Source organism: Notolepis coatsorum (genome assembly GCF_963971535.1).
Source record: "Notolepis coatsorum genome assembly, chromosome: 6".
Classification (NCBI taxonomy): Eukaryota; Metazoa; Chordata; class Actinopteri; order Aulopiformes; family Paralepididae; genus Notolepis; species Notolepis coatsorum.
In genome coordinates, this window is record NC_140170.1 from 60,985,458 (window position 1) to 61,010,095 (window position 24,638).

The following is a 24,638-nucleotide window of genomic DNA, read 5'->3' on the forward strand; positions in this document are numbered from 1 at the left end:
GACATTCCATGTACTGTAACACACACACACACACACACACACACACACACACACACACACACACACACACACACACACACACACACACACACGCACACACACACACGCAGCTGATTTGTGAGAATCATGTCAACACCAGCTGAAGGAGGGGGCTTGTGTTATGATGAGCCGCGATTGGCCGTTGCCATAACAATGGGGGCGGGCCAAGAGGCAGAGAGGTGGGAGGAGACACACAGGCCGATTATAAAATCTCCCAGCGCGGTACTCTCTCCTCTCCTCTCCTCCTCTCCGGTTATTCGCCCTCTTTCTCTCTTCTTCTTTTATTTCTTCTATTAGTGTTTCTCTTCCCTCTCTCCGGGCACTGGAGCGACACCGAGGACGGCGGGCTCAGGGTGGTGAGCTGTCAGGAGAGGAATACGAGAGAGAGACACACACAGAGTTTGCCTCCTGTCATCATCAGCAGGATAAGAGAGTTGGTGGTACAGCTGTGTGGAGTATCTCTGCTGAGGCTGCCTCACAGCCGGGCTGACTGTCTGACAGACACCTGCAGGAAGCCGAGAGAGGAACCTGAGCTCAAGGAAGCAGAGGGACAGAGACTGCTGCTGCCTGGTGCTGCCTTTGTGTGCATGACCTCCTCACTCCTGTAAGTAGCACCACTGTCTGTGTCCCTGTGTCTGTCTGTCTGTCTGTCTGTCTGTCTGTCTGTCTGTCTGTCTGTCTGTCTGTCTGTCTGTCTGTCTGTCTGTCTGTCTGTCTGTCTGTCTGTCTGTCTGTCTGTCTATCTGACTCCATCTCTCTATTTGTATCTATCTCCAACAGTCTCTGTTTGTCTGTCTGTCTGTTGTGTCTCTTTTCTGTCTGTCTGTCTGTCTGTCTCTTCTTTCTTTCTTTCTTTCTTTCTTTCTTTCTTTCTTTCTTTCTTTCTTTCTTTCTTTCTTTCTTTCTTTCTTTCTTTCTTCTTCTTTCTTTCTTTCTTTCTTTCTTTCTTTCTTTCTTTCTTTCTTTCTTTCTTTCTCTTCTCTCTCCTCTCTTCTCTCTCTCTCTCTCTCTCTCTCTCTCTCTCTCTCTCTCTCTCTCTCTCTCTCTCTCTCTCTCTCTCTCTCTCTCTCTCTCTCTCTCTCTCTCTCAAGCTACTTTGATGAGGGAGCACTTTGGTAGATAATTATTTCTCTGTCTGTTTGTCTCTCTTTTCTGTCTGTCTCTCGCTCTCTCCTCCCTCTCGCTCTCTATCTCTCTCTCTCTCTTAGTCTTGAGCCAAGTGCTTAACCTCTCTCAGGAGAACGTACTGGTTCCGTGACCTCATAATGGGGGGTGGTCTGAAGCAGGTGTACGATGTCTTGAGGAGTCTTTTTGAGGGGAAGCGTGGAGCTTGACCTCATCCCCTCTACCTGAAAGGAGTTCAAGCCCAGGTCCACAATGTTGTGATCAAACGTGTGGATACACATACAGACCATATACTTTTTAAACCATGGAAATGTTGGGTTCATTATTGACCATTTTGACCAGTTTCTTTAGTCATCGGACTCAAAACACACGTCAGTTACACTCCAGTGTTTGCAAACATTTCACAACATTTCAGCTAGAAAATCCAGGGAAATCCAGGTTTAGCGGTCAGTTAGGTTACGTATCAAGAGCTCAGTGAAACAATTGAGGATTAAGAAGAATCCCTCCAGTGACCCTCTTGTTTGTTTTTATTGCAGACCGGGCTATCTTTCTTTCTTTCTTTTCTTTCTTTCTTTCTTTCTTTCTTTCTTTCTTTCTTTCTTTCTTTCTTTCTTTCTTTCTTTCTTTCTTTCTTTCTTTCTTTCTTTCTCTCTCTCTCTCTCTCTCTCTCTCTCTCTCTCTCTCTCTCTCTCCCTCTCCCATCTGATTAGTGCTATGCTTCAGTGATATGGTGTTAATGGACACACATGGTTCAGTATTAATGGCTCTCTAGTCTAATGTCCACTATACCACTCTATCAGCAGTGCTGTTTACATATATGCTGGAACTGCGTGTAATGAAGTGTGTGTGTGTGTGTGTGTGTGTGTGTGTGTGTGTGTGTGTGTGTGTGTGTGTCTGTGTGTGTCTGTGTGTGTGTACGTGTGCATGGATGTGTGCATATGTGTGTGTGTGTGTATTTGTGTTTGTTTGTGTGTGTGCTTGTGCCTGTGTTTGTGCCTGTGTGTGTGTGTGTATGTGTGTGCGTGTGTGTGTGTTTGTGTTTGTGCGTATGTGTTTGTGTTTGTGCGTATGTGTGTGTGTGTGTGTGTGTGTGTGCGCGTACTAGCGTGCCTCCTTTTGGTCGCACACTCGAGTGGCATTTGCATCACATTCCCTTCAGCACAACATGTTTGTTATGAAGTGTTTATTATACCGTGTTCTGCAGGGAAGAGTTCAGTCACTCATCAAAGCCTCTGTGTGAAACACAGGAACACAGTGACCTTCTACAGATCATTGTCACGTTTTGTTAAATTGTTACAGTCTGTTAAGTCCTGAGCTGTTTCCACCACAGCCGGACTTCTCCTGCAGCCTGATCACTAACCCTTTCACTGCCACACAACAGCCGGTTAACTCTTTCACTGCCACACTACAGAAGGTTAACCCTTTACTATCACACTAACCGTCGGTAGTGTGATAGTAAAGGGTTAACCTTCTGTAGTGTGGCAGTGAAAGGGTTATGGTAACTGTGGAACTCAGAGTGGAACATTTAAGACTAGGGTCGTCACAAAGCGCTTTAAAAAAAATTTCCCTCACATTCACCCATTCACTCACACATTCACACACCGACGGCAAAGGCCACCATGCAAGGTGCCAACCTGCTCACCGGGAGCAGTTATAGGGGTTAAGTGTCGACCGCTAAGAGACGACCGCTCTACCCCCCGAGCCACTGTCGTATGGCTCAGGGTATGGGCAGGGTGTCCATATTATGCTGTATATTCTTAAGTGAATCCATCCAAAAAAGATGAAAAGTAGGGATGTCCGATATTATCGGCCTACCGAATCCGATATTATCGGCCGATATTGGCATGAAAATGTGATATCGGAAATGATCGGTATTGGTTAAATTTTTTTTTTTTATTATTTGAACTTTATTTACCCAGGCAAGCAAGTAAGAACACATTCTGATTTTTTTATTGTCAAAAGTATGCATAATGTTGTGTTAATTCCACGACAAGAGATATGTAATGTTAATTACCTGAAATTATTCCGTTTTTTGGGGGGGGGGGGGGGGGGGGGGGCGGAAACCCAGCATATATCGGTATCGGTTGATATCGGTATCGGAAATTAAGAGTTGGAAAATATCGGTATATCGGTATCGGTAAAAAAGCCAATATCGAACATCCCTACTGTAGAGGTTAACATTCTAATGACGGTAGAGGTGAACATTCTAATGATGGTAGAGGTGAACATTCTAATGACGATAGAGGTGAACATTCTAATGATGGTAGAGGTGAACATTCTAATGATGGTAGAGGTGAACATTCTAATGATGGTAGAGGTGAACATTCTAATGACGGTAGAGGTGAACATTCTAATGATGGTAGAGGTGAACATTCTAATGACGGTAGAGGTGAACATTCTAATGATGGTAGAGGTGAACATTCTAATGACGGTAGAGGTGAACATTTTAATGATGGTAGAGGTGAACATTCTAATGATGGTAGAGGTGAACATTCTAATGATGGTAGAGGTGAACATTCTAATGATGGTAGAGGTGAACATTCTAATGACGGTAGAGGTGAACATTCTAATGACGGTAGAGGTGAACATTCTAATGATGGTAGAGGTGAACATTCTAATGATGGTAGAGGTGAACATTCTAATGATGGTAGAGGTGAACATTCTAATGACGTAAGGCTGAGCCTGAATGTTTGAACGTTTTCGTTACGTTAACATTCTAATTCTAAATCAAACTTCGAATTTTGACGGTAGAGGTTAACATTCTAATGGTGGTGTCACAACAATCGCGACCGGCCATTAGGGCTGAGCCCAAACGTTCAAACCTTCGAACCTTCGTTTGTTACGTTGGCATTTGAATTCTAAATCAATATTTGAATTTTTTATTTTTAATAAAAAAAGAGAGATAATTTTTTTTCTATTTTTTTCTATTAATTCTGTTTAAACCAATGGGGTTTTTCTTCACAGTTGCAGATAAAGATTAGGCTACACTAATATTATAGTATTAAAATAAACTGATGAGTTATATTCATTAAATAAAGTTGATTTAATTGATTTAGTTATGCTGGGGCTTCTCCCTGGGCTGGGTCTGGGGCTGGAAAGTTGATTTAATAATAATAAAAAAAAAAAGACAAATTGAATCAGATTAATCACTTTATTCAAATTGAGGATTTAGTTTGAGGATATTAAAAAGCAATATATATATATATATATATATATATATATATATATATTTTTTTTTTTTAATATTTTTTTAATTAAAAACGAAGGTTCGAATGTTCGTTCGAAAAACCCTGACGAAGTTCGAATCCCAAAAACAGGCTTCGGGGACAGCCTTACCGGCCATTGAAGCTACAGTATAGAGTTCTAGATAGAAAACATTCCAGACAAGTTACATTCTAAATGGTTGAAGCCGCCTCACCGCCTGCATGGGTCTTACCGCGGCTACTAGGGGGGAAAAAATCGATACGTAGTAGTATCGCGATACTTTGCGGGGCGATACTGTATCGATACAGGGACGCCAGTATTGATATTTAATTATTCGTATAAGGAAGTTGCATTGTTCATTTCAATACCTGTAATAGTACAGTAGTCCACACACACACACATGTGCGTTCAGTTAAGTTGGAATATGACTGTAATACAAACAGTTCAGTTTGTCAGGTACATGCAACACAGATTACAGTGTTTACATCTGTCTGCTTGAGAAAATACCATGTTCTGCAATAAAAATGATTGAAGTGAGATGAACAGACTGAACTTTATTTTATTAGATAAAACATGTTGACAAAGTTTTACTTTGCAGAACTGGAAAAAAGGTAATAAATAAAATTTGATCAAAAAAAAAAAAAAATTCGCAATACTCAGCGTATCGCGATATATTTAGTATTGCGATACTATCGTATCATGACGCAAGTATCGCGATAGTATCGTATCGTGAGGTCTCTGGCGATTCCAACCCCTAGCGGCTACTTGCCTGGACATTCTGGTGCAGCCCTGCTACGGTGTAATCATAGAGTTTATATAAGCAGTTTATTATTGGGGCCCTGATTCATCTGGACACCCCCGAGCCCACTCAGGCATGTTAATGTGAAGATAAACCCCACCTCACTCATCAACACAACAATAGCCCTGGCACAACCAGAAAATACCACAAATATACACACCAGATAGCCAGGCGGTCGGTCTGCGCTTAGCACGTTGTCCCAAGCCAATCCGCCAGTGAGTGAAATGTGTGGGTAGATTATAACGTGTGCATTAGTGGGTGCGTGTACCTTCCATGTGCACTCATGTGTGTGTGCACTTCCATTCATTTTTGGGGACCATGTCTAAATATTGTACTTTTGAAGTATTTAAACACATTACTGCTGTGCAGATTTCAATAAAACAGACAGAATTCTGAGTCAAAGGTACATGTTTGTTTTGGCATTTCATGTGTTAAGATTTATTTCCGTTGCAAATAAATAAATAAAAACAGTCCATTTGATATGTGTGCTGTGTATCTTTGGGAGTGGTTACCATGGTTACGTTCTGCCTCGCTGGAAGAAAGATTCTAAACATTCTGTGCGAAGTTGACAGTTGGTCAAACTACTGTACACTTCAAGTGAGAAATAGTTCCGTTACTGATCCTTTGAAAAGTACAACATTAGTAGCAAGCAAGTACATTTGACTCAGAATAATATTGTTGTATAGTTTATTTATAGTTCGGAAATATTATATTTAGACCCGGTCCTTAAACTGAATGGAAGTGAAGGACGAGTCGTAGGAGGACTGGTGGTGTTGACAGCAGATGACAGGAACAGCAGTGGCCACTAGCTTACTGTACTTGTGCCCAGATACTGTTTGATGAATGACTTGTACCCATCCATCCTGCTGACTTGTCGTACAGAACTTGCATGTAAGTAAGTCAACTTTATTTGTATAGCACCTTTCACAGATAAAATCACAAAGTGCTTCACTACAGAAGTAAAACATAGCAACAGTTACATAGAGATGAACGCACTACACATAAAGAAATTCTGACACAACGTAAGCAAAGGCATAACATAAGAAAAATAAATAAATATGAGTGCAACATAAATGTCAGTCAAATTTCTTTTATAATACAATTATAAATAAATAAACAAAGTATACAAGCAGGAATTAATTAAAATGAATTAAAAGCCTGTCTGAATAAAACGTTTTCAACTGTTCTAGGGCTGTCCCCAACTAAGGATTTGGATAGTCGACTATGATTGGCCGAATTAGTCGATAGTCGACTATTAGTCGACTATGAAAAAAAAATATTTAAATCTTTATTTTTTTTATTAAATATATATATTTTTTGTATCGTTCCATTTGGGCTGTGGGGGTGCTTAATGTCTGACTGAGTCGACGGAAGGCTTCTTGTCATCTGCAAAAGCATGCAATTGGTCCACTGATGGATACATCTTGATATTTGTCTAGTCTAGTGTGTTCATTAGATGGGTGAAATCCTCTTTCAGTGCCTCTGTGCCTGTTTTATTAGGCAGTTAGCCTCTGGTATGAGTGCCATTAGCGTTAGCCACGCTTCTAGGCCTCTTTTCTTTTGGAAAGAATGATACAAAAAATTATAATATTTTTTATTATAATTTTTTTGCATTCGACTAAGAGGTTGGCAGTCGACTACGGCTCCTTTCGATCGATTAGTCGACTATTCGACTAATAGGGATCAGCCCTAAACTGTTCCTTAAAAGTGGATAGGGAGTCAAGTGAACACATAGAAAGGGGGAGGGTGTTCCAAAGGGTAGGGGCCATAAATTGGAAGGACCGGTCACCTTTGGTTATTAACCTGGTCGGTCCGTGGATTTGGATACAAGCGTCAGCTATATGACTAAATGTAAATGTCAATGTATATTGCCTATATATATTGTAACATATAATATAACTGATAGGGCATACAGACCCTCATCTGCACCTTCGTTTACACTTTGTTTATTTTTCTCATATTTTTATATTCAGAGTTAATTATATTGTTTACACTGTTTATTTTCTCATATCTTTATATCCAGATCAAATTGTATTGCCTATATGTATGTCTTTCTACTATTACCCTGCCCATACCTGTACCCCCCCCCCCCCGTGCTGTTATGATGCCCGATCTTCGCCAAGGGGATCAACAAAGGAACATCTTATCTTATCTTAGATGACCTTTGATAGGGGTAAGACTGCTGATTTGTGAGATGTTCTACTAAAGTGAAATATCCCTTTAAGTTCAAAACAAGTGTGTGTGTGTGTGCGTGTGTGTGTGTGTGTGTGTGTGTGTGTGTGCGCGTGTGTGTGTGTGTGCGCGTGTGTGTGTGTGACGTGTATTTGGTCTCATCTGCGTGGACATTAATTTGTGTGCGTCTGCGTTCGAGGAAATCTCAATCTGTCTCGCCGGCTTCACACCTTCTCCCACTGCAACACGTCGGGCAGCAGTCTGCGCAGAAGGAGGGGGTGTCTCACGTCAATCACACGCCGCGCCGCTTCCGCATGTGAACGAGGCTAAGCGCCGCGCCGCGTCCGGCGAAGGAAACCCGGTGAACTCTGGCGTATAGTCAGTCAGGTAGAAGAGGCGCGCGCCGCTGAGTGCCGAGAAGACGTACATCGTGCCTCCTGCTCAACTTCAACACAGGCTCCAGTGGGTTAGAGTGGAACACCTCTTCAAACACCTCTTTCTCTTTTTTTAAAGTCTACTTTAAAAGGTCCAATCTGTGATCCAATTGTAAACGAATGGGAAGAAACAGGAAGGAGACCCGGGATTTCTTGATAAGATTAGATACAGCACAAGTATATACAGGGGAACTGTATATTTACAGTTTTTTACCGAACTTATTTTCATTGTACTGTACTTGTGCTGTATGATAACAATACATTTGAGTCTAATCTAATGCAATCTAAAGTACAGTACAGTAAAGTGCAATAGTAATATACTATGTACAGGTGATTAAACTGGGCATACAATATATAAATCAGTGCTACTGAGTAATAGTGCTAATCAGATGTATGTACAGAGTTGTAGTATTAATATGTACAGCGATACAGGTACAAAGACACTGTAATGGTAGTAAGTCGTACTGGCCAGCAGCGTAACTAGTAAGAGTAGGTAAGAGATATGTACAGATATATGTGAAAATGGTTATAGGCAGGTATGTGCAGACAGATGTGGATATATATATATATATATATATATATATATATATATATATATATATATATATATATATATATATATATATAGAATAAATATGTACGGTATATACAGCATTATGCTATCATACAGAGTTACAGTATATTGTTACGACCCTGGCTCAGAGGGAAGCACCATAAAGGGACACAGACACCAAAGGTCAAGTTTAAAACAAAAATTATATATTTATTACTACAACTATTACAAACAAAGGGTAAATTGTGGTGGAAGGGGAAGACACTGCTGTCACTGCTGTCACAGTGTCTTCTAGCAGGAAGAGAGAGTTTGCGTGGGGCGGGGGAGGGCCTTTTAAGCCCACTGCAGGGGGTTCTCAATTAGGTGATTGGCAGCAATCACCTGGAAGACAGGACACAGCAGTATGGTACATAACAGGGTTATATGCAGGTGTATAGGGAGGTATATAGAAGGATTATATGCAGGTATTCAGACACATACTGTATTGATATATATATATGCTGTAAATATAAATATATATACCGTATACACGGTATACAGCACTATTGTACATGCTATCATACAGAGTTATATGGGTAGACTATAGTATGAGGTAGGTAGAAGTGATTATTATGATTACTACGATTACAGTGTAGGGAATTTCATTCTCAAGTTGATCGACTGAGCTCTTGATAACAAGGAAAGGACAGGCAAATATGAGTTTTTAAATTGTATTTGCATGGTATTTTGTGCTTGTAAAATGCTGGATTACATCGGTAATGTTTGTAAACACTGGTACGCATTCCTGTGATTTGCAATGTCTTAACAGAGTACCTACAACCTTGATCTGCAGATCTAAGTCTTGGAGAATGTAGTGGTATGTTAAACCCACATTGATATGGTAAAAAGAAGTGGGATAGGGGCTTTAAACCACTAATCTCCCGGGGAACATCTTAACAACTCCCACTTTAAAGCCATGTTCTGTATCTCGCGTGCAAACTACTGTACATCAATGCATCGTTAAAACTAATCTATGCCTTAGGGAAAGGGAGGGGGGGGCACCCTATCATTTACATTTATTAATTTAGCTGACACTTTTATCCAAAGTGACTTACAAATTGTGAACAAGTTACCAGGAGGGGTCCACCTCTGCGTAAGTTTTATTGTTTGTCAAATAGCATTGAGCTTGAGTGCTACACTCTTTGAGTGCATAGTAGTATAGACATAGAGCAAGATAGGTAGTAGTATACGTATAGTAGCATAGCTTAGCTCACCGTTCACCTTGAATCGAGCGCTCCCCGGTCCCCGCTCCACATCGCTCTGCATTTTTTTTCTTTTTTCTTTTGGAGCATGATGTAAATTTGCTTGATTTGACCAAACTACAACAGTCTACACCCCCTGGGCCCCTTAACAATTGTTTGTATTGAGCCGTATTGTAATTGTACCCATTCTGCAATGTTAAATAACGTTGTTTATAGCTCTACTAAGCGATGATAGCTAGCCTAGCCACAATGCTATGGTCGCTGTCATTAATGTTAGCATGTAAGCTAACGACAACAACAATGGCGTCATATACTTTTTCTAACAGGATGTGAGTGACGGTTCACCCTTCTCATTGGTTGAAAATGGCCTTCATGTTTGTACATCGCCATCTGTTGCTTTGGCATTGTACTACATGTATATTACATCAGTGTTAAACCACTGTGAGCGGCCCGGAGTGGATTGGAGCGGAGGAGAACTCTCGCTCCGGACGTCGCGCCGACCCATTTTAAAACCCACTCCGTCGCTCATGTCAAAACCGCCCGCTCCGCTCCCTGCACCGCTCACGCGCCGCGCCGCTCACATGGCCTGACCCTAACCATACCTAAACCTTCTTAATACTTAACCTTGTACCCTAACCATAACCGTTAAGCAAACCTTAAAGCTAACCCCAACCAAGTTAGTGACAGGGTGAAAGTGCTCACCTACTACTACTGCAGTGACCGCAGGTTCGAGCCCTGATCCCAATGTTCTTTCTTTTTCTCTTTGGTTTTGAGGTTAACGCTCCCTGCTGGTACTAGACCTCAACTGCACCTTCATACCTGCCTTTTCACGCACCATAATCGCTTCACGTGGCACGACACGCTGTAGCTGGACCAGCAGACGCATGGGGGGCGTGATGTAGGGTTGCACAGTCTCTCAGGTCAGTGTGTCTGGTCGTGAGCTGGTGGGAGGAGGTGGGTGTGGAGGCGGAGGTTGGCTGGGGATATCAGGGCACGGAGGGTGGCTGTGAATCCACATCTCACCGTGGAGCTCAGTTGGATGCGATAAGGCGCTTTAGATAATTGCACAATGGCTCTGCTGCTGTGACAGCCTATTATTAGAGAGACGGGCGTGGGAGGAGGAAGATGTGTGTGTGTGTGTGTGTGTGTGTGTGTGTGTGTGTGTGTGTGTGTGTGTGTGTGTGTGTGTGTGTGTGTGTGTGTGTGTGTGTGTGTGTGTGTGTGTGTGTGTGTGTGTGTGTGTGTGTGTGTGTGTGTGTGTGTGCAGGATGATGATTTCAATAAATTCTTTATTGCCTACAGTATGTTTATTGTAACATATGATATCACCAAAGGGGCATACAAGTTTCAAGTTCAAGTTTCTTTAATAGTTGTCATACAGAAGTACAGAATACTTTTATACAAAATGCTTCTTACTGTTACGCTCCAGAGACTGTGCAAGACAAGATAATATAAGTATGAAATAAAATAACATAGTATAGTATGTAAATTAGAAGTAAAAAAAATTAGGTCACAGTGTTCAGTATAGACATGTACAATGTTCGATGCAGAATAGACGTAACTGAGTTACCATATAATATACAATACTATGCAGTGTACTAATATACAATACTATATAGTGCAAGGCAGAAATGGGATGAGGTGCAATTTAGGTACAATTTACAGTAGGTGTACGAGTTGTAGTGCAAATCCTTTATCAATAAATATAAAGTGTGTTTGTGTGATCTAAAGTGTGGAGAGTGGGTGCTGCAGTGTGTTGTTTGTTTAAGTGAGTGTGTGCGTGTGGGTGTGTGTGCTGTGTGCATTTGATGGTTGTTGCATAGTGTTTATTGTTCGTTTAGCAGCCTGATGGCCTGGGGATAGAAGCTTCTTCTGAGTCTTTCTGTGCTCGCCTTAAGACTCCGGTATCGCTTGCCTGACCGCAGCAGTTCAAAGAGGCAGTTGTTCGGGTGGCTCGAGTCCTTAATAATTCTCTTAGCCTTTCCCCTGCACCGCTTGTTGTAAATGTTCTGGAGGGTGGGAAGCCCCCCTCCAATTGTGCGTTCGGCTGAACGTGTCACTCTTTGTAGTCTGCTACGGTCTTGTGCAGTGCTATTCCCAAACCAGGAGGTGATGTTGCCAGTCAGGATGCTCTCTATTGTACATGAGTAGAAGTTCCTAAGGATCTTCTGACTGACTTGGAACTTCCTTAGGCGCCTGAGGAAGTAGAGGCGTTGTCGTGCCTTCTTCACAACACTGTCAATGTGTGTGGTCCATGTCAAGTCCTCGGATATGTGGGCTCCGAGGTACTTGAAACTGTTCACTCTCTCAACCGGTGCCCCGTCGATGCTGAGGGGGCTGTAGTCCTTGACCCCCGACCTCCTGAAGTCCACAATCATCTCTTTTGTTTTGCTGACGTTCAGGGAGAGGCAGTTCTCCTGACACCACTGTGACAGATTTTCTACCTCTTCCAGGTAGGCCCTCTCGTCGTTGGCAGAGATCAGGCCCTCATCTGTACATTTGTTTATTTGTTTATGTTTCTCATATTTTTTGAAAAATAGTTAATTATATTGTTTACACTGTTTATCTTTTCTCATATTTGTATATTCAGATAACATTTGATTGCCTATATTTGCCTATCTTTCTACTATTACCCTGCCCATACCTGTACCTCCCCTCCCCCATGCTGCTATAACGCCCGAATTTCCCCAAGGCGATCAATAAAGGAATATCTCATCTCATCTCATCTTGTGATGGTGACAAGATGGTACCACGAACGGCCTCTTGGTCTTGCGCTCCTCAATGGCCCAGCAGCTTTTTGCTTATTTTAACTGTTTTTCTCTATTGTTTTTACCTCTAAAGTTGCCAGCAGAGACACACTACTGGACATAAGAGATCCGGTGATCACAGTGAGGCAAAGCGGCCCTCCGCTTCCCAGCATTCTGCTAGCCAACGTCCAGTCCATGGATAACAATCTGGACCAGTTGAGAGCAAAGGATCCCCTTCCAGCGGGAAACCAGGGACTGTAACATCATCTGCTTTACAAAATCTTGGCTGACCGGAGAAACCCCAGACAATGTCGTCGCACCTACGGGGTTTCTGTGTACCGCGCAGACAGTACAAAAGAACTCCGGAGGTGTGCGTTTCATGATCGCTAATGCTTGGTGCGATCCATGAAGTGTTCATTCACTAGAGTCCTTCTGCTCTCCATACCTAGAATTTTCCATTGTCCTATGTCGGCCATTTTGTCTGGCAGGGGAATTCACAGCTTCGGTCGCGATAGTGGTTTATACCACCAAGCGCCGACACAGACCGGGCCTTCAAAGAACTGCATCAGCAACACAGAAGACATGCATCTAGCGACTCCCCACATTGCGGTTGGGACTTCAACCAAGCATCTCTGCCTAAAGTATTACCAAAATACTACCAACATATCGGTGTGTATTACATGAAGATAGCGTACTCAACCTTTGCTACTCTACACTCTGTAATGCCTACAAGCCCCTCCTCTGCCCACCCTTTAGCAAATGACATCAGTCTTCCATGCTGCTACTACCCACCTATAGTATAGGCAAAAAACGAAGGAAGCACCACCCACCGTGATGGAAGTCCACTGCTGGTCTGACGAATCAGACGGCGCGTTACAGGACTGTTCCGATCAAGGGAACTGGGAGATGTTCTGTGCTACGTCAGATAACATCAATGAGTACAGGGAGACAATCAGGGGGTTTATAAGATAAGATATTATTTTATTGATCCCCTTGGGGAAATTTGGGCATCATAGTAGCATGGAGGAAGGGATCGGGTACAGGTATGGACATCGTAATAGTATAAGACATAAATATAGGCAATAAAATCATAGTAAAGATTATAAAAAGCGGTGTAAACAATGTAATTGACTCTGAATATAAGAATATGAACAAGTAAATAGTGTAATCAAAGGTGCAGATGAGAGACTGTATGCCCTATCACTCTATCAGTTATATTATACGTTAGAAATCCTTTATTTAAATATGGGCAATAAACACTTAAAATCTGAATATATACTATGAGTAACTAAAGTCTACAGTATACACAGGTGCAATATACACAAGGTACCCTACCTGGCATGATATACGTCATGCATTACATGTTGTAGTCCGTGCAGTTTAAGTGGTACTGTAAGACACACTTAGTGATCGGACATTCCTAGCAGTTCTGCTGCCGTTAGTTCTCCGGCCGCTGTTAGTGGTCCCTGCCCACTGTTGTGGAGCCACTGGTATGAAGCACTGGCCGAGGCAGTTAGTGGTGTGTTGGGAGGGTATGAGTCTGTGGCTGAAACATGCTCCTCATTTTGGCTAGCTCCTCATAGAGGGTGTGGGAGGGATTCTCCAGGATAACGGCCAGCTTCCTTCTCGTTCTCCTCTCTGCCACCACCTCTAGTTTGACCATCCAAGTGTATTGAGGACAGTGTCCCCAAGAAAAACTAGCCGGGTGTTTATATAATAATGCAGGACCTGTCGCAGAGGTCTTTAATTGGCATGCAACGACACTCAATATTAGCAGCACACACACCGGAACACACACGCATGCATTGTCTGTAGGATCGCCGATGCGATACTCCTCTGCGCTTAACCCATCCCGTCGTCCCTCCCCCCAAGGGCAGCCGGGAGCAGACGAGGGCTGTGGCGTGCGCCGCGTCCGGGGACCATCCAAGTGCTCCTGCCCGCCTTCGTCACGGATGCGACAGCGTTAACAATCTGTTGTTTTTGCATGTTTTTCCATTGGGTTTATCTTATCGGGGGGGGGGGGGGACCCTTGCAAGCACGGGGAGAACATGCAAACTCCACACAGAAAGGCCCGGGAGATACCCCACCTGGGTAACTGGCATCATGGAAACCTGGTCCCCAAGCGGGAATCGAACCCTGGACATTCTTGCTGTGAGGCGACAGTGTTAAGCACTACCCCACCGTGCGTTCTGTACGAGTGGCCCCAACAGCAATTGCCTCCACAAAGATGAGGAGAAGTAAGCACAGTACAATCTCTGCAGCGTGATCTCAGTGGCAGAACGGGAATACAGAGAGAAGATTGAGATGCAGTTAGTGGTAATGACTCATGTACAGTAGCGTATGGCAGGGAACTACTACACACAACATTGGACTTTATAGGGAAACCCAGCAGCACAGCTAACATCGCTACCTCCGTACCGGACGAGCTGAATAGCTGTCACGCCCAGCGTTTAGGAGCAGTTCAAGCGCATCGATGTCCGCAAAGCAGCCGGGGCCAGATGGCATCCCAGGCCGGGTGATCAGAATGTGCACAGAGCAGCTGGCTGGTGTGTTTGTGGACATATTCAACCTCTCCCTCTCTGAGCATGTAGTCCCCTCCTGCTTCAAGGCAGCCTCTATTGTTGCACAATAGTGCTGTTTAATACCGTATATATATTTATATATTTATATTTACCACATATGTGCCTGAATATAGCTGCAATCCTTCTATAGCTACTTATACACCTGCATATAACCCATACAACTCTGTATGATAGCATGTACAATAATGCTGTATATATCATGTATATATATATATATATTGTTACCATATATATATATATATATATATATATATATATATATATATATATATATATATATATATATATATATATATATATATATATAGGGGTGTAACGGTACACAAAAACCACGGTTCGGTACGTACCTCGGTTTTGAAGTCACGGTTCGGTACGGGTTTTTCGGTACAGTGGGGGAAAGTTTGGCTTTCCATGTTCCACTCAGGGGTGATGTAGTGTGCAGTAACTAATTGTACTTGTAGGGCTGTCAACGAATATTCTATATTGAAATTAATAATCGACTCGTAATTTTTTTTTATAATAACAATTACAGGTAATCTCTCAGTATTGTGTGTGTCCGTTGAACGAACACCCGGCCCTTTGTGCAAATTATATTTTGGGAATGGGTGAAAATGGAGTTTTGAATACAATTCTGCACGCAAAAAAAGGTTCTGCACGTGCAGTCGTTAGTGGTTAACATACCGTTGTATTCGTTCTGTCATACCGTTGTATTCGTTCTGTACACAGCCGTACTGAACCTAAGGTCCAGTACTGAAACGGTTCGGTACGGATAATGTAGCTTTACACCCCTAATATATCCACATATGTCTGTAAAAACCTGCATATAATACTTTTTTACATCTATAGATATCCCTTACATACTCTTACTAGTTATGACTACTACCATATTGTCTTTATACCTGTATCACTGTACATATTTATACTACAACTCTGTACATACATCTGATTAGCACTATCACTCAGTCAGTAGTACTAATTCATATATTTTATACGCTGTTTAATCACCTGCACATTGTATATTACTATAACATTTTCACTCTGGTTGATTGCTAAACGTCTTTCTGTTGTACTTTACTTCTGCTATATAATAACAATACATTGTAATCCAATCTAATCGAATTGTTCCAGTGCCAAAAAATGTACATGTTTAATTGACTGGTGCCCTGTTTCCTTCACTCCCATAGTGAGAAAATCTGTTGAGACATGTTAGACAACGAATGAGTGAAATACCACCTACAGATGCGTCACGGTGGTGTAGTGGTTAACACTGTCGCCTCACAGCAAGAAGGTCCAGGGTTCGATTCCCGCTTGGGGACCAGGTTTCCATGATGCCAGTTACCCAGGTGGGGTATCTCCCAGGCCTTTCTGTGTGGAGTTTGCATGTTCTCCTCGTGCTCGCAAGGGTTTCCCCCCCCGATAAGATAAACCCAATGGAAAAACATGCACAACAACAAGATCGCTAACGCTGTGGTGTCCTTGACGAAGACGGACAGGAGCACTTGGATTGGTCCCCTGGCGCGGCTCACGTTGACGCCTGTCTGCTCCCGGCTGCCCTTGGGGGGGAAGGACGACGGGATGGGTTAATCGCAGATACGAATTGCATGCATGCATCGCATGTGTGCCAATTGATGACCTCGGAGCAGGTCCTAAATTATTATTATTATTATTATAGGGCTGTACACTGCGATCATCTCGTCGCAAATTGCCCCCTAATCTGGCCGGTGCGAGTGGAAAATATCATCTGGGGGCAAGCTTGCGAGTAGTGATTGCAACCCTTCATTCGCATTTCACTCCTAAATTAATCCATACAAATTGGATAAAACATTAGCCTACAACCAGGGCATAATGTTGCGGTTGTAATTTCATTAGACAGACCAGCGCGGACCTTTAATAACATGCAATTTGATTGACACGAGCAATGGGCTAACGTTAGCTGCTATCCACGGTATCCATTAGGATTATGCTAAGCTAACTAGCGTTAGCTGCTGCTAACCCTGGACACCAGTCAAAGCGGACTCCACAACACTAGTTCCATTCGGGAGGAAAGGGGGTGGGTTATATTGACAATGCTTGACAACAGAAGTTTAAACATAACTTCATATTTATTGGTTATTCGTTTCTGTTACTGTATATCATCCACTTTCCATCTCCGTCTGTTAAACGCTTCCTGTTTACATTTGAGTGTGACGTCATCACCTACGGCAGCTTAGACGATCAAAACGCGAACCTAGAACAAAACCCGGAGGGGGGGGGCTGGCTCTCTCATTCGTTCTCGCCCCCTCTCTCTCTCTCGCTCTGATTGATTGAAAACTTTATTAACAGATTGCAGAATGGGTACAATACAGTACAGCTCTCTCTACATTCAATGATTTAAAGTAGCCAAACGTTACAGACAGTATAAATACTAACTGGATAGTTGATGATATAAACATTTAATTTCATTATCTGAAATATTCTAAAATCATTAAGTCTGCTATAAGCCATTATCCCTTTGTGTGTGTGATTATTATTTTCTCACAGTAGTGTGTGTGTATATATATGTGTGTGTGTGTGTGTTTGGCTAAAGTGGATAGAAAACACAGTACTGTGCAAAAAAAAGGCACCCAAAAGTTTTTATATAAATGGTCTTAGATGTAAATACATTTTTTATTAGTGTGTCAGTAGACTACTCTTACTTAGTACATTTTCATTAAATTATTTTTTAAAGCATCTTCATGGTTTAATAATGCAAACATATGTTGCAGGGACTTATTATAATCATCATATTGGCGTGACTGTATGCATCAAAGGGTTAAATCAAGCATTTTTAAGTGCTTTAGAGGAAATGTCAAAATATTGCGATATATATCGTGTATCGTGATATGGCCAAAAAATATCGCGATATCATTTAGAGGCCATATCGCCCAGCCCTACTATAATGGTAAAATAGTTATTTAAAAATTTGCCCCTAAAAAATATTCTTTGCCCCTAAATTTCTCATTTAGGGGCAAGTGTGCCCCTAGTGAAAAAGCTTAGCGTACAGCCCTGCACCTAGAGAAGACAAATTCCTACGTGAGGATGCTGTTCATTGACTATGGTTCAGCATTCAACACCATATTCCCCGCCTCGACACCAAGGTCAGGACTCTAGAAGCTAGGAACCCGGGACTGGTAGTGAGGACGGGCTCCAACCCCCCCCTGACCCTCAACACAGGAGGTCCCCAGGGTTGTGTCCTGGGCCCCCTCCTCTACTCCCTGTACACCTAACCAGCTCCAACATGGTGATTAAATTAACAGATGACACAACCATGACCATGAGCGTGCTTAAATGACTGGCGCCCTGTTTCCACCACACCAGACCTGATTACCAAGAATGAGGAGATGGCCCGACAGGAGAGAGGTCAACAAGGTGCCAGGTGATCAACCTCTCTCTCTCAATGTCAACAAGACCAAGGAGCTGGTCATGGACTACAGGAAGGGAGGAAAGAGTAATCTGCATCATAGCAGCAGCTTGGGGGAGGGGAGGTACAGGTATGGGCAGTGTAATAGTAGAAAGACATAAATATAGGCAATCAAATTTGATCTGAATATAACAATATGAGAAAAGATAAACAGTGTAAACAATATGTTTAACTCTGAATATAAAAATATAAGAAAAATAAACAGTGTAAACAAATGATGCAGATGAGGGTCTGTATGCCCTTGCTTTCGGTTATATCATATGTTACAATAAACATACTGTAGGCTGTAAAGAATTTGAATGTGAATACATACTATGAGTAAGAGTAAACAATAAACACAAGGTGCTACAGAGGCACAACCGAGAGCGTCCTGACTGGAATGCGTCACCGCCTGGTATTGGAAGGTCGTGCGGAGGGCCCAGAGCATCGGCGGATGTGAGCTTCCCTCCGTCCGTGATTATTATACAATGGACGGTGTGTCAGCGAAGCCTGCGGAGTTATCAAAGATCCCGGCCGCCACAACCACGGCCTGTTTCAGTTGCTGCTGCCGTCTGGCAAACGGTGCGGCAGCCTCAAGGCCCAGACCAGCAGGCTCTGGGACGGTTCTTTTCCACAGGCAGGCAGACTCATGAACAAAGAACACTAGTGGCCCTCTACCTGACTGCCCGTGACTCACACACACACACACACACACACACACACACACACCACACACACACACACACACACACACACACACACACACACACACACACACACACACACACACACACACACACACACAGACACACAACTATGCGTACAGAAACACACACACAGACACACACACTGAGGCAAGGCCTACACGCACACCGCATCCACACTGTGATTATTATATTATAATTTAGAACTATTTTATTGTTGTTTCTACTGCTAGCTTGCACACACTTTGATTACTACACTACATCTACACTTTGATTACTACACTACATCCACACTTTGATTACTACACTACATCCACACTTTGATTACTACACTACATCCACACTGTGATTACACTACATCTACACTGTTTACTACAGTACATCTACACTGATTACTACAGTACATCTACACTGATTACTACAGTACATCTACACTGATTACTACACTACATCTACACTGATTACTACAGTACATCTACACTGATTACTACAGTACATCTACACTGATTACTACTAGGGGTGTAACGGTACACAAAATCCACGGTTCGGTACGTACCTCGGTTTTGAAGTCACGGTTCGGTATTATTTTCGGTACAGTAAAAATAAATTGCTTTTCATTTATCTATTTATTTATTTAACTGTATTAAACAATATAAAACGAATTGGCCATAATTTACTGAGCAAACTAATGCTTACTGCTGTAACCTACTAATACCACTTAATGTAAATCTGAAGATTATTATATAGCAGATGCCTTGGACAACTGTAGCGTGTGCTTGTTTATACAGAGCCCCTTTCATGAGCAAGCCCTGCTTGAATACAGGGGCAGGGCTTGCTACAGTCACGAAAGGGGCTAGTTTATACAGAGCTGGTATGACTTGCTGGCTGAAATACGGACGAGAGGGAACTAGGTAGCGGGGCTCTATTACTTTTAACATGTACTTAAACCCTGTGTTCTCGACAACGGAGTATGGTCGTAGATCTGCTGCTATAAAAACACATATGGCGTTTGTTTTTGCTTTGGCCCGGTCTGAATTAATAGCGAGATGCTGCTTGAATGCCACGGGGAGCTGGGTTTGCTTCTTCGGTGTACCAGTGATATTCACATTAGGGTGATGCCGTTTCAAATGCGTGATAAAGTTCGCAATAAGTTGAACAATTCCGGCAACGTAGCCCCTTTCGTGACTGTGATGCAAGGCTTGCATCACAAGTGTGCATCACAGTCACAAAAGGGGATAGCCGGCACGTAGCTTTAGTGCGATCCACCTGTCTTTGTCCATTACTGTGGTTAACTGGGAATCCGAAATTATCCCAAACGGGAGACTTGAATGTTGTGGGAGCATCTTCTAGCTCTGGCTGGCCAGTTAGTATTGACTCGCCATACTAAGGCTAATATGCTATGCGGAATACAGCTCTCGCTCAGCGTGGCTGCGTGCTGCGTGGGATGAACATTGTTGTGCACGTTATATTAGGGCCGGGGGGATTTAAGTTCTGCAAAAAAAGGTTCCATACCGTTGCAATCGTTCGGTGCACAGCGCGTACTGTACCGGAGGACCACATTGAGGCGGTACAGTAGGCTACGTATCCGCGTACCGTTACACCCCTAATTACTACACTACATCTACACTTTGATTACTACACTACATCCACACTGTGATTACTACACTACATCCACACTGTGATTATTATATTATGATTTAGAGATATTATATCGTTGTTGCTGCTATTGTGTGTGTGTGTGTGTGTGTGTGTGTGTGCGTGTGTGTGTGTGTGTGTGCGTGTGTGTGCGTGCGTGCGTGTGTGTGTGTGTGCCTGTGTGTGTGTCACTGCGACCCAAACCGCAAAGACAAATAAAGGTCTATCTGTGTTCAAGCTTTATTTTGGTTCATGTCAAGTTGAGTTAAGTTGAGCCTTTATTAACCCGAGGGAAACTCATCCTTTGCATTTGACCGGTCCTAACTATTTGGGAACAGTGGGCAGCCACAACAATGGAGGGAAGAGACACCTAGGAGAATATGACATTTTATACTTTCTTTCATTATGTTAACCCATATAAATTATAATTATTATTAGTAGTAGTAATAGTAGTAGTAGTAGTATTCGTTTTATTCAGTCATACTACACTACATTATGCACAATCATTCCAGACTGTGAACGGTCTTTGATTCTATTTATTGCATTATTGCATAATGCTTATATCTGCCTGTCCTATATTTTCATCAGATCAAGCCTCCAAAACAAAAACAAAGGTTATTCACATTTGTAACCCTCAGAAATAGCTATAAATATATATTTTTTTAAACCAGCACAATTTAACCAACCAATAGAATACATCTCCTTAATCCCTTTCTTAGCTTTTAATACAGTAAACCATAATTAGTGATAGTGAAATGTTCCCCATATTGCTGGGGACCCCCTGGGAACCCAAACACGGACCCCTGGGGGACGCCGGACCTCACTTTGAGAACCAGAGGCAGAGGATTTGACAGTATGCCTGTCTTCTGTGGCTTTGTTCCTGTGTTTTTAATATCCTGAGCTGATTAGCTGCCAACAAACGATTAGCACTGTTGCCTCACAGCAAGAAGCAGTGTTGTAGTACTCAAGTCCCAGTCCTGGACTGACTTTTAGGACTCGTGACTCGACGTGGACTTGAGCACTGATGACTCGGACTTGGACTCGAGCATTGACTGTATTTGGACTCAAAAGGTGCAGACTCGGACTTGTCAATTGATAAATAGGCCCTAATCATTTGGCATAAAGATATTGATGGCTAATGCATTTGTTTGGCTATTGTGTCACAAAGTCAATAAACTCCCTTTGAAATTGTGACCGCTGTGTCATCTATGTTTAATGTAGACCTTTTTTTATTTGTATGTCAGCTCTTTGACTGCCAGAGTGGAGTGGACTCAACCTTGATGACTTGGACTCGGACTCGGACTCGGACTCGGACTAGGGTAATGGGGACTCAACTCGGACTTGACTATATCTCTTCTTCGGTGACTCAGACTTGGACTCAGACTCGAACACGGGGGACTCGAGACTCGACTCAGAATCGAGATTTATTGACTCGACTACAACACTGGCAAGAAGGCCCTGGGTTCAAACCCCAGCCGGGGGCCTTTCTGTCTGGAGTTTGCATGTTCTCTCCTCGTGTTTGCGTGGGTCTCCTCCGGGTACTCTGGTACCCTCCCCAAACCAAAAGACATGCATGCTACTAGGTTGCCCTTGCCCTGATACTGGCATCACAACTGGAGTTGGTCCCCGGGCGCCACACTGTGTGGCTACCCACTGCTCCTAAATAGTTAGGATGGGTCAAATGCAGAGGACAAATGTATAATGGTACAACTGCAGGGCATGAATAAAAGTACAACTTAACTTAAAAGTTCATGGGAGCATTAAGCAGACTCTTATTTTTCTATTTTCCAACATGTGTATCTGTCCAGCACCTAGTAGCTATTTCTTGTTTGGATGTGCTTTTGCACTTTTTGCCCGATTATCTGCTGTTCCAGTGTTCAGTTTAAGCCCCCTGTTCCTTGCTAAGCTACACTGTGTTGTTGAGGCACATTTCTCCCACCTCGCAGAGCAGAGGTTGGCTGCGTCTGGCCCACAACCCCTGTAATAGGAGGGATGCAGGGATTACTTTGTCAAAACAACTTGTGACGCGCAATCTGTGTCATTGTTCCACACCTGTGTACTGTAGCTCACAAACCCCACCTAGCACTTGCGGTATTAGTGCTATGCAGGAACCATTATGCATCCTGGTCCTGTGTAGCTCAGAGTGGGCCTTATTCACACGGCCACCATGCTGATTGGTGGAGTGGGAAGGTACGGAAGTGCCCAATCACTTCAATGTTAAAACGTTACTGTAAAAGATAAATATACCACTTCAAGAACCAAAGTAGTCAAGACATCAGACTACACAGGGAAGAAGAAAGTAATGTGTGGATTCACAATTTCCTGACTCTGAATTGCTCACACTCACACACCAGTGCACATTGAAATGCATTCATAACAATCTAAGAAAATAATCTAAAACATTTGTAATTTTTTTCATTGTGATGCTTGAAGAGCTAACTTTTAATGTAATTTGGGTAACACTTTATTTGAGGACGCTGACATAACACTGTTATAGACATGACATAACACCTGAAATAGACATAATATAAGATAAGATAAGATAAGATATTCCTTTATTGATCCCCTTGGGGAAATTCAGGCATCATAGCAGCATGGGGGAGGGGGAGGGGAGGTACAGGTAGTAAAAACAAGCAGTGTACACAATATAACAAGTCAATATAATTAACTAACTAACTCACTGAAATATACAGTATTCACATAAGGTGCAGTATGCATAAGGTAGTGTTATTGTCCTTTTTAGATTCCTGGTAGTAGTGTTGTTGTTGATGTCTGGCAGCAGGGTATGAGTCTGTGACTGAACGTGCTTCTCATCTTGACTAGCTCATCGTAGAGGGGGTGGGAGGGATTCTCCAGGATAGCAGCCAGCTTCCTTCTCATCCCCCTCTCTGCCACCACCTCTAGTCTGACCAGCTCGACTCCCACCACGGAGCTAGCCTTCCTCACCAGCTTGTTCAGTTTGTTGGTGTCCCTCGAGTTGATGTAGCCGCGCCAGCATGCCACAGCATAGAAGAGGATGCTGGCCATGGTAGACTGGTAGGACATGAATAAATGTTTATGACTGTTGTCATTACGTGTCACTTTCAATGCAAAGTTGACATTGTTCAAGTTGTCTTTGTCATGACGACTTGACATAAGTCAAAGTGGTACAAGGTGTCATAAGGAACAGCTCGGGAACAGCTGTCATCCCAACAGCCCCCACCCCTGTACCGCAGTGAACTCTGAACTCTGAACCCATTATACTCTGGGCTCTGTTACCCATACCGCAGTGAACTCTGAACTCTGTTGCCTATACTCGATTCCCGCTTGGGGACTAGGTTGCCGGGTTCCCAGGTGGTACCTAGGTTGGGTATCTCCCCGGCCTTTCTCTGTGTAGTTTGTATGTTCTCCCCCCTGTGTTTGCGAGGGTTTCCCCTCCAGAAAAAGAGATAAACCCAATGGAAAATCATGCAGAATAGATTGCTAATGATGAAGACAGACAGGAGCACTTGGATGATTGGTCTCCGGTGCAACCCGTGTCTGCTCCCGACTGTACTTGGGGGGGGGGGGGGGGGGGGAGGACGACGGGATGGGTCAAGCACAGAGAGGCATTTAATCGGCGACCCAATGCATGTGTGTGTGTGTGTGTGTTCCTGTGTGTCGCCCCCCTCTCGCATGTGTTCATCTGCATGACAAAGACTTCTTCTTCCTCTCCTCCTGGGTTCCCGACGGGGTAGAATGCTTGGGTCGCGGGGCACTACCTCTGTCATACTGAGCAAGGTACTCTGAGCACGGCACTCTATGACACTATGACACACATGCCATACTGATCCTGAGAATCATAATGCAGTCACTCCTCCATTGTAAAAGCGCCTTCATGTTCCGAACTTCCAGTAGCACAGAAAAGCGCAGTAGAAATACAGCCGTTCAACACAGCGGCACTCCCAGGCGGCCGCAGTGCAGTGAGATCGTGCGGTGATGTCATCCAAAGGGGACACGACGGGCG

At 43.1% G+C, this 24,638-nt stretch overlaps 1 protein-coding gene across 1 annotated transcript in view; it reads left to right on the forward strand.

Annotated features, from left to right (window-relative positions):
* Window positions 1-362: 362 nt before the first annotated feature.
* cdk18 (cyclin dependent kinase 18) overlaps window positions 363-24,638 on the forward strand; it is a 187,083-nt gene continuing 162,807 nt past the window's right edge. Inside the window, exon 1 of the mRNA XM_084316870.1 lies at window positions 363-643. The gene's annotated coding sequence lies outside the window, so the exon portion shown is untranslated. The remainder of the gene's footprint in view (window positions 644-24,638) is intronic.